The following is an 18,909-nucleotide window of genomic DNA, read 5'->3' as shown; positions in this document are numbered from 1 at the left end:
TAGCATATGTGAGACCCTAGGTTCAATCTCCAGAATCACGAAGAACAGAAAACCAAACAAATAAACAGGAGTACATAAAGGTAGAAAGTTGAGGATGGAGAGGAAGACAGGATCTACCTATGAGTCCATCGGGCAGCACCTCATCTGGTCAGTAAACCATTGGCTCTGAAGAGGTGAAGTAAATGCATACATATTCAGGCTTTTTATGGTTCCAATGATCCAAATTCATATCCTTCAAATATCTACAAACCATATTTACCTTGATTTATAATCACCTGTTAAAGAAGAAAAATGTTCCTGAGTAAGTCATAATTGAGTCTCATTGACTTCATCCATGAAATGTCTGACCCACTTTGCACATTGTGAAAGTCAAAGAGATTATGAGGGAAAGGAAATTTGAGTTTTATAGAAATGAAATTTAGAAATGCAGAGAATCTTATTTTATAATAAGAGTGTATAGGGGAAAAGATGGGAAATTGTATATACCAAGCATTTACTTGTTCTAGAAAACTGGAAAAAGCAAATGCACCAAGGCATGAAACATTGAATGAACAAACAACTAAATTGGGAGTATTACTTAAAGAGCCCAATAGCCACATATAATTTTTAAATAATTTTTAAGTGAGAGAAATGGCTATAACAATTCCATGGTAATCAATAAATGCCCTTCTGGTATTGCATTTTTAAAACTGCAGGTCTCAAACCATTGTGAAGTCAGTGACTATGATCAGCATTTTTTTTTTTAAATACAAGAAAGAGCCAGGTGTGGTAGTACATGCCTGTAATCTCAACAACTTAGAAAGCTGAGGCTGGAGAATCACAATGTCAAGGCCAGCCTCAGCAACTTAGCAAGATCCTGTCTCAAAAAGTAATATTAATAAAAAGGACTGGAGATGTAGTTCATGGTAAGCACCCCTGGGTTCATACCCCAGGACCCTCCCCCAATATAATAAGGTAAGACAGCGTAAAAGAATAAGTACTATTCATGGGAATTTTAAAATTAAGTACTTATATGTGGTACGTAATAGACTGTGATGTAAAATATATATCCTATTATAACCATCATGTTCCAGAAAGTCCAAAGGCTACTGCTTTAAATGACACAAAGAAGAGATGCTGCTACTTTGCAAGATGCCAACAATTTACCAGGACTTCAGATCCACAAGTATTTATGCAATATTCTGAAAAGCAAAGTTGCTTCACTGAAAAAGGCAAGACTGTGTCTTATGAAATGCATTCCAGTAAAGTCTGAGAACAAGCTCCTCAGGGACTGAATTGGTCTGCAAAACTTCAGGAATGAGGGGGAACTTGAGCTAGTTTATGAATGATGTCTGGATCTGGTTGGGCACTGAGGAAGGGGTGGTGACATAAAAAGAGACAGCAAAAAATGAAGTGGGTAGTGGGAGGTAGCTTCAAGAATCATTTGGAGAAAAAGTGATTATCAAGTTGGAGTAGATAATGGTAGTGAAATTTCTGTTTAGACTGAAATATTACTCAATGTTTGCTATTATTTTTAATAAATTTAATAAGTTACGCCTATTTAAGGTATACAATATGATGTTGATATACATGTAGATATACCTAGTTACTATAGTAACTATGGTTAAACAAATCAACCTATCCATCATCTCCCATAATTACCCATTTCTCATCCCATTCTTCATACCCTTACCCCCAATCTACCATCAACGGCAAGAGTAGTTATAATCTACTCATTTGTTAACAGAAATCATGATGCTATACACTATTTTTAAAATATTTTTTAGTTGTAAATTGATTCAATATCTTTTCATGTATTTATTTTTATGTGGTGATGAGGAATGAACCCAGTGCCTCACACCCGTGAAGCAAACACTCAGTGAGCTACAGCCTCAGCCCTGTGATACACTATTTTTAGCTATAGTCCTCGTGTTGTACATTAGACCTTTAGATGTTCCTCCTACATATCTATTGCTTCATATCTTTTGACTTGCTTCTCCTCTTTTCCTCCCTGCTCCTACTATTGTTTTAGTCTCTATTTCTGTATATGTAATCTCGTTTTTAAGGAGTTGTTAATTATTTTATATCTAAGATTTATCTTCCTAATCCTGCTGCTTCAAGAAAATCTGGCTGGAATGGTTATAACATCATCAATCTGTTATTTCCTGCCATCTTTTTCATTCTTTTGCAATCATTTACTGGTTGAACCTTAATTTAGTTGAATTTGATAGTTGAACTGTTGAAGTTACGACATACACCACATTGCAGCAAGATAATTTCATTTCTCAGAACACAACTACAGTCACTGTCACAGAGGGTAAAAGGGTGCTCAGGTGACCGTCCTATTCTCTTTAACAAACTTCCTCCCAGGAAAACTTGATAGAGGCAAAGTCCTATGCAAGGCACTGACCGCCCTATGAGTATGTGCAGGTCACTGGGCTATGCATCCCAAAGGGAAGAGGAGCATCTACCATGTTTTCTTTCTTTCAATTTTTCTATGACTTGTCCATCTTCTTACATATTTAAATGTGCTTATATATATTTTAAGAAATGAGCATCCTTGTGTTTTGCCATAGGTAGCCTAATAATTATTTTGAGAAGACAAAATCAGAAGAAAGTCTTTGTGCTTCTGAAAACTTTATTGGCTTTCTCAATATTGTGATGTTGATACCCTTGAATGAAACTATACCTTTAACCAGAAGAACAGTGCCAGTTAGACTCATTGACTTGAATTAGTTGATTTGGACAGCAGTCAAATACAGAAATTTGCATCCACACACACATATCCTGGACGCCTCTTTCTTTCATCTTCCTTTTCCACATCAGAGTGTTTCAATTAGTGATAATCTAACTTTTTGGCATAAGAGTCAAGTTTGAAATAATAAAAACATGTAAAGGTTGCATTTGAATTGAAAAGACGTGTGCACGCGCGTGTTTCTTAAAATTTAAATTATTTACTGTCTTGACTGCCAGAGAGAAAATTATTCACAGCTTTTTAACTGGGCATATTGGAGTTGGCAGCACAGTAACAGCTTTCCAATTTTTCATGCCTATAATTTGATTGTTGCCTGTATTTTAAAGTTAGCAGCAAAATCGGGGGTCCAAATTATTACTAGCAGGCACTAATAACTGATCCTTGGCCACAGGTTAAATGCAATTGGCCTCTTGAATTCAAATCCAAATCCAAATCTGGAGGGAAGTTTAGAAATCTGTATTTTTAGAGGTCCCAAAAGGATTCGGACAGCCAGATTTATACACTATCTTGAAGTCCATGCCTTTATTTACAGGGAAATAAAATGGTTACAGATGAATTCCTGGGAACTTAATAACTTATTCTAAGTCACTGTTGCAGCAGGTGCTAAAATCCAGAATTCCTCTCGCTAATTCTTCACTGTTTCTCAGATAATGAGAACAGGAACAAGACCTCAGAGAACCTCCGTGGGAATGGAAGGAGAATCAAGTAACTTATGCATCCTTCCTCCATAATTGAGAGTCAGTGTGGTATATTCTTCCAAATGACAGTGCAGTCATCTCCATCTCTGTCTCAAGGGTCTGATGTGGCAGAAACATTGCAGGAATCAGCTGGGTGATCTGAAGCAAGACAGGTTCTTATACATACACACTGATTCTACTAAATATTTCTACGTCTTGGATCCTAAACAGAATGGATACCTGAACATCTGACAAGAAGATTGGATTAATTAAGATTTACAATCTGTAACTCTTGCACAACTAAAACCCCTGGGGAATGGGGGGGACCTAAAACCTGGAGAATAAAAACCTACCAAGTCACAGGCATCTCCAGGGACCTCAGCTATGTTACTAATTCAGTAACGGACAGCTGGACAGAGATCTCCAAGGCTCCTTAAAAAATCACATTTGCATCTAGTAATTTTGTAGAGAAAAAAAGAGTTGCGGAAAAATCCTTTTTTAACCATGAGTTACAAATAGCGCATCAAAGTGGGAGATATAGTTTATGGGGAATAATCACATACTTTATGCTGTTAGATTCTTGATTGTTTTTCAGGGATATTGATTTCTAAATAGGCCAAAATTAAAATAACCATATTTTGTCAATGGGAGACTCTTCTCTGTCTTTATAATGTACAACTTTAGTTAAATGAAACCCTTGAGGGAGTAAAGTGTTTGTGTTAACTACATTTCCTGAGTCCTCAGAGCATCTTTGTGTTTCAGTTGTTGAAATTTTTTCTAAAATGTAATAGCCTGTGCCTGTATGTCTGTCTTAGTAAGTCTAAGATGTCAAATATTATTAAGATTCAGAATTTTGCATTGCCTCTGGGTTTTTAGTCTGAATTATGGCTCTGTAGGACAGGGATATGAAATATAATATAGGTTTATTTTTTTTTCATTTTTATTCCATGTTATAATGTGCTTTCCCATGATAGACTTTTTAAAACTATTTTAAAATTCAAAATATATTTGGTTCAATGTAGGTTCCACTTTTAAGTTTGCCATTATGTCATTTTAAAGTTCTCATTTCTTCCTTCTAAATTAATTTCTCAATCTACTCAAACATGTCTTAAAACTCCATTATTTCAGCAAACCCTCCATGATTCTTAGGACCCATATATAAAACTGTTTCATACATAGCATGAATTTTTTATTTACACTTAGTTGTATTGTTCTTTAAGCATGGCTTTCCTTGGATTATTCTATAAACTATTTCTGCTTGAAAAATGCAGGCCAAAATGGAGCAATTAGAATTTTGATTGCTAATAAGAACTTTAATCAGAGGTAAAGCTAGTAAATGAGAACACGCCTGCATTCTTGGATGAGTAAAAATTGCTTATTACAAATGGGTGTGAAGAATTGTTCTTGTTTTCATGTCGAACATGTTCTGAAAGCAGTCAAAGAGCAGAAATCTGTCAATGTCAGGGTCAGGGGCTGAGCTGTGATTAGGGGCCGGGGGCGGGGGGGGGGTGCCTTTACAATCCCCTTTCACTTGGGCAACCATTTCCTGTCTACACATGGGAATTCTCAGAACAGAACAGATCTTTGCCACAAGCATCTGAGAGACTTGGTACCCTTGGTTTAATCTGCCAGGATTTCAGGTTTGGGGATGTATATACCAGCTCAGAAACCGAAAACTGGCAATCTGTGGGCCTAACAAGAAAACCTTGGCCTGCAGGAATTTATGTGCAATTAAGCCAATATTTAAAAATCAGAAAATCTGTTGTACAATGAAACCCTGGCCCACATTCTCTGGGATGGAATGGAACCACAGTAAGTGTTACAAACAGTAGCTTCACTGTTGACCCTATTTCTCCCTGTGGTCTCTTTGACCTTGAGGCTTTGCGTGGGTCCCTTGTTCTCTGTGTCTTCAAAAATACTGTTACATAGCTAGAACCCATAGGTATTGAGCTTATGAATTCTGGACTAGGTGTTCTGTAAGTACCATCAAGTTCTAAAATTCTATGACTGTACTCATGAAATTGATGTGTTCCCTACAAAGCAGAGAGAATTGTACTGAATACAGTTAAGTCCCATAAATAATAACTTTGCCTAAAAAGTTTCCATCAGTCAAATATGTAGAAAGTTCCATCACTACAAATTGAGTTGAACTGGTCTGTTAGCAGCAGAATAGTGAAGTTTTTGTTTGTTTGCTTACTTTTTACTGCCCGATATGTGGCAAATGTAAAAATATTAACTGTTTTAACAATTATTTATTTATTTTTCTTTACCTTAAGGACCCATGAGTCAGATTTTACATTGAATTGCTTTACATAGTTTTAAGTGCACCATATCTTTATATACAGCTCTTTCCATACATACCCAACTTGCATAGCCTCCTGAAAGTCCAGTCTTTCAATTAATAGTGCATTGTATTCAGCAAGAGTAGCAGTTGAGCTAAATCTTCAGGAGTACTGTTGACTCCTGTCTCAGTTTGTGGCTATGGGTGGACAGCTGTGAAAAGCTCATCCAGTGATGGCAGCCGGCTGTGCATGCAGCATTCTTGGAGTTAGTCAGATCACTATGGGGTCTGGCCCCTGGACTGTGAAAAACTGCTTTTTTAATATGACTAAAAATGAAGTGACTACTTCAGTGTCAGGGTTGATTTATTTGTGCTGCAAATGAAGACAAATGCCCTTCTGAGATGCAAAACCCAGGCCCATGTCTTCAGTAGAGAGAGCTCTCTGAAATCTCTCCTTCTTTCTCAACTTCTGCTGCCACTTTCATTCCCCGCGCAGGCTTCACCGCGTGCCACCCCCACATCGTGCCTCCTACTTTACTTCTAAAAACATCCTCTCATCTAATTATTAATCCTTAAGTGGCGGGGTGCTTCAACAGCTTCGCTTGGAGAAGACAGCGCTGAGAATAGTATCAATTGAAGCTAACAGAGGACACAGTGCTACCTTAACTCCGTGCTTTCTTTGGAGAGTGGCATTTCCTTGTTAAATGATGTTGATAATATATAAAATGTGTTGATAATGTATAAAGGACAGTGGTGCTAAAGGTCTTTAGGGATCAAGTCATTTCCTTTCTTGCTTTTTTTTTTAAATTTTACTGAGTTTTACTTACTGATTTTTAAATAACACAAATTTACTTCCACTGAAACTTCTCTACTTTGATGAGGAAATTATTCTTCAGTTCCCCTGGTGGTTATTTTGCTGTTACAAAGCTATAATAAGGGATTTTTTTTTAAAAGATCATCCCTCTGGGGTTTGTGGCTTTTGAGTGGAGAGTCTAAGTCTCAGGGATGGTCAGATTTAATGACCTGAATTGGATTGGCTTGAGGGTTCCTTCTGCTTTAAGAATTAGAGAAGCATTTCTCCAACTAGAAAGAGGAATTTATTTAGGAGATGATGTATATAATTTGAAGTGTGGCTGGCAGGAGGCCCTGATTTAAGGAAGGCGTATTCCTTGGATCATTTAGTAAATCTGTATTGAGCACTGGACATGTTCAATAAACCTTGTGCCATGAGCTAGGGATTCAAAGTTGAATAAAACATAGTCTGAACGCTTAAGTGATTCCCAGGCTATCGGAATAAACTTATTAATAAATATGACTCATCAAAGTTAGAATGGGCAGTTTTCCTGGTGAGGATCTGAGGGAATTCCCCTGTAGACAAACAAGGGTCCCTCCTCTGACACTACTGCCCACCCCCATGAGCTCGCTTCCTTCCTGTAGGGCCCAGTCATTCAGCTTCATTTCCCCTCCTCCTGAGCTTCACCACCTGCTCACCACACCTGGGTTTCTTTCTTCCAGCTAGGCCACCCTGAAAACTAGAAGTCCTTCTCCTCCTATTCTTAATGCTATAAAAAAATAAATACATTCTCCAACACACGTGGGGTTTTTTTAAAACTTCATTCTGCTAAAAACAAGTAAGAAACAGAGGAGATGAAGTGACAAAGACAAGGCAGGTATATGATGAAGAAATCTCAGGCATTTCTACCACTGGCAGCTCGTCCACTTCCATGAAATTCCTTCCTCATGAATTTGCTAGAACCTCAGTGTGACTTCATCCCCCAGTTTTTCTCAGTTCAAGAAAACATCTCTGAGTGAGATGAGTGAGAGTGACATTATCACAGAAATAATGATGTTAGGAAGTTAGGATAACAGTCATTTGAGAAAACTCTCAATTATTCCCTTAAGAAATGTTTGGCTGTCACTGATTCTTTATCATTGTCATAAATTATTTGTGATACATGAGCGTGTTTCAACACTGTTTAAGGGCTGCGGGTTGAGATGTTTGCTTGGACTCTCAGGGATCACCTCCACCCTTGGGGGATGATCTTGAATCCTCATTATTGGCGGGTGGACCAGACCAGGATGCTGAAAATACCCAACAGTTTCCATGGCTGCTTTTTGAAGTGCCCCAGGCTCTCTTGCTATCTTTTTTCCCTAAAGAGTTGCTCATAACTCTTTTGCGGTCCTCCTCTCCAGGGCCATGACCTGGAAGTTCATGTAGTAATTCATGCCTCCGGAATGCCTGGCCAGTGATTCCATCTCTGTATTTACCCCAACTGGGAGGAGAACCTCTTAGCCTTGTAGCCCAGAAGGTTAGTGGCTCAGAAAATATAAGAAGGGATAGGATCCCCCAATTGTAGAGAAAAAAACTATCAAACACATGGTGAAGGAGGCGTAAAAGGGATAAAGAGGGAGCAGGAGGCTAATGGGCATCGCCTGGGCACTTTGCTGCTTTGGTTATAGGACATAAGACAGCTCATTTGGCTTTATCCACCTGCTTTCCAGAACAGTGGGGGACAGATGAACTACAGATCTGTAGAACTCTTTCAAAACTTCGTTCTTCAGGCCTCCCTGCTCAAGGCATTCCACTAAACTACCATGTTTTATTTAAAGAAATCTATAAGGTTTGTACTATTCCTATTTTAGAAATGAGGAAGCATTAAATAACTTGCCCAAGATCTCACTGAAAGTAGTTGACAGAGCTGTGAGTGAATTTGAAGTCATCTAACTGCAAAGGCCACAAGTTTTTCTATGCCACATGTAGTATTCTGTGGAGTGGCAGTGATTAAATAATAATAATAATAATAATAATAACACTGGTCAAAACAAGAGGCATAGGCAGGATTTTATGGACTGCTCTCTTCTGTCTTGGATCTCTTTTCATGTTGCTTTAAAAACAAATGTGAAAGCTTCTAAATCAGTCATAGGACATTTTTTAAACAAACAGGACATGTTCAAGGGCAAGCATTTTTACTTACAACTCTATAAATCATTGTTTAGGTAATAAAATTGACAAACATAAATTTTATCAAAATATCCAGGTAACACACATGTTCAGCAAACAACATTTCTTTGTTTCTCAAAAGAAAAAGTAAGTAGATTTTGTACAGTCACATGCATAGTGGGCACACACACACACACACACACACACGTGTATGTACACGTGCACACACACATCCACAATAAAACCGGGCATGTGTTTTTGTTTAACTCTATCTATGGACTTTGTACTCAGAAACTATTTATAGAACTAGTGTTTCCGTGATTGATGTTTTAATCATGACATTCATTTACTTATGAAAGTTAAGCAATTCCCTCTGATAGCTTAGAGCTAAGTGTTCTAGTTGAAAATTGAAGACAGAATAAAAGGCACAGGAGACCCATCTAAGACAAATTTTATCTTAAAACCATAGTTCTAATGTATGAATAGTACTTGATAGGAGGATAAATATACCTATCTGTGACCGTTTTGAAGATAATAATTCACTATTTTTGAAAGTCATAATTTCTGCTTCTTTTTTTTTTCTTTTTAGTTATCTAATAAGAAATTGATTTTTTTTCTAGTTAAAAAATTGGAGAGAAGTCATCCTTAGGCATTAGTCTTACTAACTGGCTCCTTGTCATTTTTCTAGAATGTCTTTTCTACCCTGTGTCATTTCAAAATCAGAATTCTTTGTTCCAAGAGGTACCAAAGTGAAGGGCATTGCTTTTCAAAGGCCAGGAGATTTTCAACAATGACTTGTGACACGATCTTATGTAGTACATAGATTTACTTATTGCTTATGTCTTTATTTTAATATGGAAATATGCTGAGAGTAAATGTAAAAATACACTTTTAAAAATATGTGCTATGAAAACATATACAACTGTCACATCAGCCCCATAATTTCATAGATATTATTTCTCAGTACTAGGTGGGTATTTCTAACTGGGGCTTCAGTTAATGTCAGTTTGATGAAAACTATTAAGTAAAAAAAAATAGTTTTGATAAGGAGCACAGAAGGCAAAACTCATGGAAGTGGTAAACAGATGTCACAGTCTATGAAAGTGGTACAGAGTCAGGTCATTGCCGAAGGCACTTCAGATGAGATGAGACAGTGAAGCCAAAAATTCCTACAATCAATTTAGCTCTAATGGCCTCTTCCTTTTTTTTCCCCCATAACCTTGCATTTCTCCCCCACCCCCTTTTTTTCTTTCCTCCTGACTTCCCTCTTCTTTCTTTCTTTTTTTCTTTTTTTTTTTTTTAACTCCCTTTAATCTTGGGCACATTTTCTGAGTTGAGAAACCTTCAGCTTTTTTTTTTTTTTTTTTAGAAGTTAGACCCTTCTTACCTCCCTCTCTCATCACTGCCAAGCATGTATGTTTTCATTCATTCACAAATGAATTTATTAAACAAACGTTGTCCGGAAGGTTTACATACTCAGTAACATGGGCGTGCAGGAAAGCTACAGAGTTCTATGCCTTTGCCTTCTTCCTTTGTTAAATGAGAATGCATGTCTGTTATTCACATTGAAGCAAAAGTCCTTGAAAGCCCTGGACTTCTGCCATAATCTTTCCTTTGTCCTTCCCGGATGGTTAAGAGATCTTCAGTAGAAAGTCTCTTCATTGATAAAAAGCATTATTGAGGCTCATATTACAAATTTAAAACATGTGTTGCTGCACATTCTGAATGAGATTATACATGAGAAAAGACAAATGGGGTTTCTACTTTTCATAGCTAGATAGAAATATCTAATTCTTGGGTCATTTTAAGTGCAAAAAGGAAAAGATTAGTATTTTCATGATTTGAGGATGGAGGGTAATATGTCTTTGATCAGTTAGCAGTTTTTTACAAGTCTGAGTCAAATAAGGAATTTCAACACTTGTCAGTATTTGGGATTTTTTAAAAATCAGCTATACTGAGAGGGAGAATCAAGTTTCAGTAGTACTTATTGTTTTTTTATATATAATTTATGCCAAAACAAGTGCTGAAAGTATTACTATTATTTTTATATTTTTCTTGGGATTTTTGTCTTTGAAAAACATTGCTAATTGTTTTTAAAGTATAGTAAGTATAAACTGTCACAAGTACCTATGTAATGTCAATATATCTGTTTTATGCTTGCCAGCAATTCATGAGCTTTGAATTGGTGAAAAGGATATAACTGTGGTTTCCTGCTGGAGTTTCTATATAATAGTGAGAACAGCATGAGAGGATGCAGTTGGTTGTGGTTGTTTGCTCATTCTTTGCTGCTCTTTTCTTTTCTGTAAAAAACAGGAAGCCTAAATTTGTTTTTTTACTTAGTTCAATTGATACTCAGTACGGACTTATGTGTGTGCTAATATGGGTGGATGTAAAGATTAAAAATAAAACAGGCATCCCTGCCTTTAAGGACCATAAAATCTTAGAAAAATTAAGTAAAAAATGAAGAATGTAAACAAAGAACTTGAATCTCTCAATAGCAATATTTATTTACTCTCACTGTAATACCTTGTAATGAAAGTTGATCAGTTGAAATTGATTTCAAATTTTTAATGTTTAAATTTTATTATAAGTAAACACAACTTCCCAAGTATCATAACATTAAGACTATTTCAAGAAAGAGCTAGTGAGCTCAGGTGATTTTTAACTTTAATTGTTGCACAACAGTTCAAATGAGTTTTGTATTTTTCTCAGGTCATAGACCAAACTCCCAATTCCCAGCCTATTGATTTTGAAGGGAATTAGGCAAAAGAGCATATTCAAGCCTCTATCTCAAAAACAAGGAAAAATAAAATCATGTACTTAGGCTCAGTAAATTAGTACCATTTCATTTCATATCACCATAACTTTTTAAAAGGCATATACAAAAGAATATTTGTAATCAAGTATACTCTGAATAGGAAGGATTTGATGGAAGCCATTATCAGGGAATATAAATAGTGATATGAAATAATGCATTTATTGTAAGTTCTAAACCGTTCACAATTGTGGGAGCTCTGTGGTTGCTTTTGCATGTACTGTTGGGCCTGATGTCATCATAAGTTAGTAGAGCTGGTTGAAAATCAAAGCTGGATTTGAATGGGAGCCAAACAAGGACCAACAAACCTGTGAGACAAACTGAAACCCATAACGACAAACCAGAACCTGTGTTTGAGTCATGCCTCCTCCAAAGTCAGTGACCCAGAGCACCGCAGGATCTGGCACTCTGCACTGCAAAGCTGTTCACGCACCTGGCTCAGAAGCCAAAGGAGAGACCTGGTGGGAGGCAATGGTCCAGCAGCCTGGCTGATATCTGTCACAGACCAGGTGAGCCAGAGGTCTGAGAGCAGAACTTGTTGTGCCACACAGACCTTCCGAGGATAGCACTGCTGTTTTCCTGCTACCTTCCAAACCTCATGTAAATTTCCCTAGGAGCCAGCTATAATGAAGACCCATTTAGGAAAGAGAATTCTGGGAATGTGTTTTCAGTCGACCTAAGCTGAGCCCTACAAAACCACCAGAGAAGCTAGCCAGTGACAATATATCAAGAAGTCCCTTGCACTTGAGTTCTACTAGAAACCTATGAGTACTGAATACTGAAAGATTCATAATCCATTCTGTTCATGGATTGCATTTAAGAGGTTTTTTTTTTCTATAGACTTCTACAGTCTCCGACAATTTTCTTCTATACACAACTATTCATCATTGGTTTATTTCTGTTCAAAAACTGAAGTTACAGAAGGAGTAGCTACAAAGTTCCAAGACTGATGTCACCTAAATCACCCAGTGCGTCTTTTCCATGTATGTATCATACAGCACTTGGCACCTGGCTAAGTGATGTGGTGACAAAGGTATTTCTGCCACAGTAGATTCCTGACTCCATTTTTAGATTTCTGTAGGTGCCACAGAAGTTCCTTATAATGCAATGTTATAGAAAAGCACAAGCTCGGTTAGAAAGACACTTCATCCCAGTGTTTCTCTTATTTCTTTGTTCTGTTTGGAAATCCTTGCTAGTCAGGATGTCCACACTGGTCCTGTATAAAATGCCACACTCACCAATGATAGAGGCATCCAACCAGATGCTGGAGCCAGCGTTCCTACAGTAAATGGGGGGGCTGGCCTGGGCATCTTCAGAGAATTTTTCTATTTTAAAAATTGTCTTTGCAGTGACTCTCAACCTCTTTTTCTTTTTTTAAACCCCAAATCACTTGATAACTTATGCTTACAGGGCAAGTACCCTACAATTCCAACTTTCTCTCTCTCATCTAGAAAGCACATTTAAATGAACCAAATTTGTAAAATAAATAAGTAAATATGATCTTATGATCTCTTAATTTTTTACTAGTAAAAAAAAAAAATCTTGTCTTTTGTACGAGTACAGGAAGTTCATCAAATATTTCACCATCCCCAAAATAAAACTGTTAGATAATTTCCCAGAAAAACAAATGAAAGGGAGGAAAGTATATAGTTTTATTTAAATTCCTTTGATAGTCTAAAATTGGTTAAAAATTAGGCAAGGGTTGGGGTTATGGTTCAGCAATAGAGCACTTGCTTAGCAAGTGCAAGCCCTGGGTTCGATCCTCAGCACCACATAAAAATAAACAAATAAAATAAAGGTATTATGTTCAACTACAACTAAAAAATATAATATTATAAAAAATTAGGCAATAGTAGATTAAACTTTAGATGCATTAATTGTGTTAACAAATGTGTTGGTGTAATCTGACCATACGGGAATATTTGCTTAAGTAGAATGTGTTATTCGCCTATTGTTGCAAATTCCTACACTTGGGATGGGGTGGCAGAGCATCATATAGATAAATAGGACCAAGACTTTTTCTTTACCATGAAAGAATCAATAGTCTAGTGGGAGACATAGTACAAAGAAACAATTAAAGGGAAAGGAGAAGTACTGAGTGTCGGCTTAATATGGAAGAGAAGTTATTATGGTTCTAAAACTATGAAGCTTTAAATTTTTGTCCTGCACTACATGCTTGGAAGGGCAAAGACAAAAATAAATCCCTAACAATTCCAACAATTCCAAGGGTTGGCAAGGATGTGAAGCAACTGGAACTCTTTTGTGTTGGTAGTGGGGATACAAAATGGTACAGCCACCATGGAAATATTTTGACATTTTTTTATAAAGTTAAAATTCACTTACCATATGACCTGAAAATTCTATTCCTATTTAACTAGGCGAAATAAAGAATTATACTAACACAAAAATCCTATTTATAGCGGCTCTTTTCCTAATCACCAAAAATTGGAAAAAATAATATCCTCAACTAGGAAATAGTCACATGAATGCAAGGAGACATTGTTTTGCAAATAAGAAGACCGAACTATCAATGCACACAGTTTCAAATATACTATGCTAACTAAAGAAGCCCAGGTCAAGCAGCTGTGTGCCTTTATATTTGTATGATATTATGGAGAAAACAAACCTGAAGGTGACAAACAGATCAACAGTTAAGAGTGACGTAGGGTTTGACGACAAAGGCTTAGTCAAGAAGAATTTCTTTAGGAGGTAACCAGGCTGCAGGTGCTCCTGGATTTACAATGGGGATATCTCCTGCTACATCTATTATAACCTGAAAATATGGTTCATTTGAAATGCATTCAGTGCACTTTGCCCTACTGACCACCAGAGCTTAGCAACACAGGGCACTGTAAAGCACTGGTTGTCCACACTGGTAATGGCAAGGCTGACTGGGAGCTGTGGTTCTCTGCTGCTGCCCAACATCTCAAGACAGTGTAATATCACATAAATCGTTAGCCTGGGAAAAGATCAAAATCCAAAATTTGAACGGTTTGTACTGAACATGTATTGCTTTAACACCAATGGCAGAGTCAAAAAATTATACATTGAGGACCATCTGTGTTCTGTATCTTGATTGTGGTGTTGGTTATGCCCTATGCATTTGTCAGAACACATAGACCTATATGACAAAAAGAGAGTAAATACAACCAAATGTTTTAATACTTTAAAAAATATTCATTCTAGAATTACATTCTAGAATATAGCATCCATCTGGTTCTGAGGTCAGGAAACAAGCCCTATGGAGAAGATGCTCGCCTTGTGCCCTGTTTAAATGGGTGAAGGAAAGTGCCACAGGACTTTGGATGTCAATTGACAGTTCTGTTGCCTAAAATAATGTCATGTTAACCACCCGATGCAAGTATATGTGAATAGTGTGTGTATGGTGTGTCCTCTACTGCCTATGCAAGTGGGGCATGCCACTTATCTCCTCACTCTCAGGATCACAGACTCCAAAAGAAGTTAGTTGTTCCAGTGTTACTCATGGAGGTCTTATTATATAAGAAGTGCTGCGTGACACATTCTGAGGGTGAAATACTGAGCTACTTAGAGTCCCCAGCAAAAAGTGGAGCTCATAACCGTGCATGAGAGATAAGAAATGTGCCTCCATAACTGTAATTCCATCAGATTATGGTAAATCCTATAATCGAGGTTCCCTCGCCGTCCTATGGCTGTGGAGAGGAGGAAGTCATCACTTCCTGCCAGGGGTATCAGTAAAGGATTATGTTGTGGAGACTGGCATTGATTCAGAAATTTGTAGATTCTCTATTCTTTGAGAAACAAATTCCTTCTGCCTTATTTACTTGCTTTCCCCCTCATACACAGCCAGTGGCTGAAAAACTGTCGGTTAGAATTAGTTTAGTTTAGAGTTAATGAATTAGTTTAGAAAGAAACAAAGAAAGGACAAGACAGCATGTTCAAAGGCAGAAAACACATTCCAGAGGGCCACGCCCATGCCGAGGAGTACAGGCAAAAGTTTCAAGTAGAATTCTGGAAGTAGCTCATTTTGGCTGGAGAATAAGGGGAGTACAGGAAGTAATGTTCTAAAGTTATATTGGACACAAATGGGAAAGTACCAGGTTAAGCAACTTGAACTTTTTTTTTTCAGTAGAAGTCATCTCTGAAGGATTTTGAAATGAGCAATGTGACCAAATCTGTTTTGAGAAGATATCATTTGATGTAATCCCAGCAACTCCAGAGGGTGAGGCAAGAGGATAGCAAGTTCCAGATCAGCTTGGGCAATGTAGTAAGACAGTGTCTCAAAATAAAAATAAAAATGGCTGGGGGTGTGGTTCAGTAGTACAGCACCCCTGGGTTAAAGCCCCTGCACCACACACACACACACACACACACACACACACACACACAGAAGATGTCATTTGGCAGTGATTATTAGACAGTGACTATTAGCTGTTACATAAGCTATGTTGGAGCAAAGCAGAGAGAATGTGTCTGAGATAACTGCACATCAAGCATGACTTGGTGATTGCAGCGGTCGGGATATTGCACTTAGAGGGCAGGGGTCAGAAGAGCTCCGATGAAGCCAGACAGTCAGACAGATCACCTAGGTTTCTGGTTTCTAGAAGGTTAATGTGGAAATTTTTAAGAAATGGTATCTTTGGAAGCTTTGTATATTTGGGGGTTTCTTTAATTTGAAAAATAAAATATTTAATCACTTTTTAAGCTTTGTGTATTTTAAAAAGCTACATAAAGATAGCAGGTATTGTTATTTGAGTGTCAACTATTGGAAAGAAAGTTGCAAGTATTTCTAGCAGAGATGAGACAGGAATTGATGATTCTGTGGCTCTAGGGGTGAAAGGGGTCAAAGCTGTCAAAATGACACAAAATTTGACTAGGAGAACACAGAAATAGAGATCTCAAGAGGGAAAGTTTACTTTGGCAGAATGATGTCAACTCCAGTGTTGAACATTGCATTTGGGTCACCGGCACAAGAGGCAGGTTAGATATCTGGCCCATTCTTTAGAGGATGGAGGAAGACCAGGAAGAGAGGAAAAGAAAGAGGCCTGGAATTGAAACCTCTGAGTCAACACCATCAGATAGCCTAAAAGATATATAGACAGGAATGGAGAGTTCCAAAACAAGAAAGTTCCTAATAAAACCCGTATTTAGCCATCAGAGAAGGAATGTCTGAGCTAAGTCCACAAAGGATCATGTGAAAATGGGAAGGAAATCTGCAAAGGAAAACATCAGGGAGAGGTGACCATCGGTAAAAATAATGCCAGGAGATCAATGGAGATGAGGAATAAAATTCCATGTCCTCATCTTAAAAATGAAAAAATAATACCTTTTTGTGGTTTCCTGGAGAAAAAGCAAAGGACGGTGCTAACTAAGTGCTATCTCTTATGTGGTAGGCTTAAAAGTAGGGGTTATTATTAGTATTGTTATTGAAAATTCATTCTCATTTTCAACATCCTTGAGGGATTTAAAAAATGTAACCCAGACCTCGGTGAGGGTTATATGTAGTGTTGCTTTTTTTTTTTTTTTTTGGATAAATCATAGGCTAAATTTGCTGCATAATATCATCTCCTGACCTTTAAAGGGTAAAAAGCAGTTCATCCCCAGTTTTAGAAGAGCTGTATCCTGTTCTGACAAGAGCATATTGTTTTTCAGTAGCTCTCATGCAAGTGTCCATGGAAAACTAATTTCCTTCATCCAGGCTAAAGTTGAATACTATCAAGGTACACAGGACAACAGCAACGTGCTCATCAGCCTTCCTCTGCCCTAATGTGGCACAGATGACAGCTGAATTCCAGCCCTGAAGGTGGCAGCAATGTGCATTTATGAAAACATAATTGTGAACAGGAAAAAATTAAATAGAATATTGGATGGTGTATACACTTCCAAAATTTATTATATATCAATGACCAAGATAGCATAGAATAATCATCCATCTGTTTGTATCCATATTGGTTATTTTTTAATTTTGATCTAACAGGCTGAGCCTCTGCTTGATTCCAGCAAGAGCTAGTTTGCTTTTGCAAAAAAAAAATTTAGAAGCCACCTTTCTTCCAATATCTCATATTTCAACTTTCTGAAATCAGTGGCCTTAAAAATGCATGCAATTAAGGAGTCACAGTGAGAAAGCAGAAAAGGCCCAGGGACATCTGCAAACCTATCCAATGCAAGAAGCCAGATACAGTGTTATTTAAGGACCTTTGTCCTTGATGATACATTATTCCATATGTTCAAGTGATTCATCAAAAATCATGGTCACTCCCAAGATAATTGATAAACACTTTTTTTTGACATGTGTGTTGGCCTTACACTGAAACCAGTGAACATTTTCTTCTATATTTGCAAAAGTCAGTCTAAATCAAGATTATTGAATCATTCCATCAGTCTTCTTAAGCTTAGGATTCACTATGGTTTTCCCAATACTTAAGAAACACTTTTGTACAGACCCTACCTTTGTTTTCCTCTTTCATTTCACATTTTATTTCATGGAGTCATTCATTTTTCACTCACTTCAAGGTACAGGGTTTTAAAATAATTTCTAAAACTAAATCTAATTATTTAAGCTGGCATTGTTTATTCAGAATGTACTTTTGATCTTAGAACCATATTTCCTAACTCACATACACCCCACCCAGCTCTTTTTCTTCACGTGCGCTGTAAATTCCAGACAACAATGGACCACAATCTATACTTTTTTGTCTGTAACCTTTGCTTAGGCTCCTCCCTCTGCTCAAAGGCTCAGCTTTGAAAACCCAACTCAAATCTTTATGCTGTGCTAAGAAATAGCACACAGTTCAATTTAATCAGTGTAGATAAATTGAACCATAGGGAGCTAATTTCTATAACACACCACCTAAATTTTTCCGTGGCTTAAGGAAATAAAATGTGTGTGTGTGTGTGTGTGTGTGTGTGTATCTAAGTATGTGTGTATCTAAGTATGTGTGCATTTATATAAATATAGGTATAAATCTTCCCTGAAATGTTCAATTTTTGAGGGCAACAAATTTCATATATCTTCATATACATCTCTGTATAGTTCCCACAGAACTTATAATGCCCTATACATAGGAAGTCTCACTATATATTCAATGAATTCAGTTCAGTTTTCCCTGAGTTCAGTATTGAACATTTGAAGATTAGTAGACTGGGATAGATTTTTTTAAAAATAATTTGCTTTGTAAATATTTTTATAGCTCCACTTCCAAATCATTTTAATATCAACAGTTGTTTTTAAGTGTCTTGATATCTTTATTATAATAAGAATAAGCATATATATTCTCCATCGGTACTTGGTGAATATAGAGAGAGAGAGGGAGTGGGGGTGGGGGAAGAGAGTTTTCTACTCTGAACTTCCAGAAGCTTCTGAAACTCAATTCAAGGAATGAAAAAAAAAAAAAAGGGGGGGGGGAAGTTAATGTGTAAGGGGGGGAGATGCACATAGGAAATGAAAATAGATTTTGGAGTCCCATTCTAAAAACCATGGAG

Source organism: Urocitellus parryii, chromosome 10 (genome assembly GCF_045843805.1).
Source record: "Urocitellus parryii isolate mUroPar1 chromosome 10, mUroPar1.hap1, whole genome shotgun sequence".
Taxonomy (NCBI): Eukaryota; Metazoa; Chordata; class Mammalia; order Rodentia; family Sciuridae; genus Urocitellus; species Urocitellus parryii.
The sequence above is the reverse complement of the archived record's forward strand: the minus strand, read 5'-3'. Positions refer to the sequence as shown.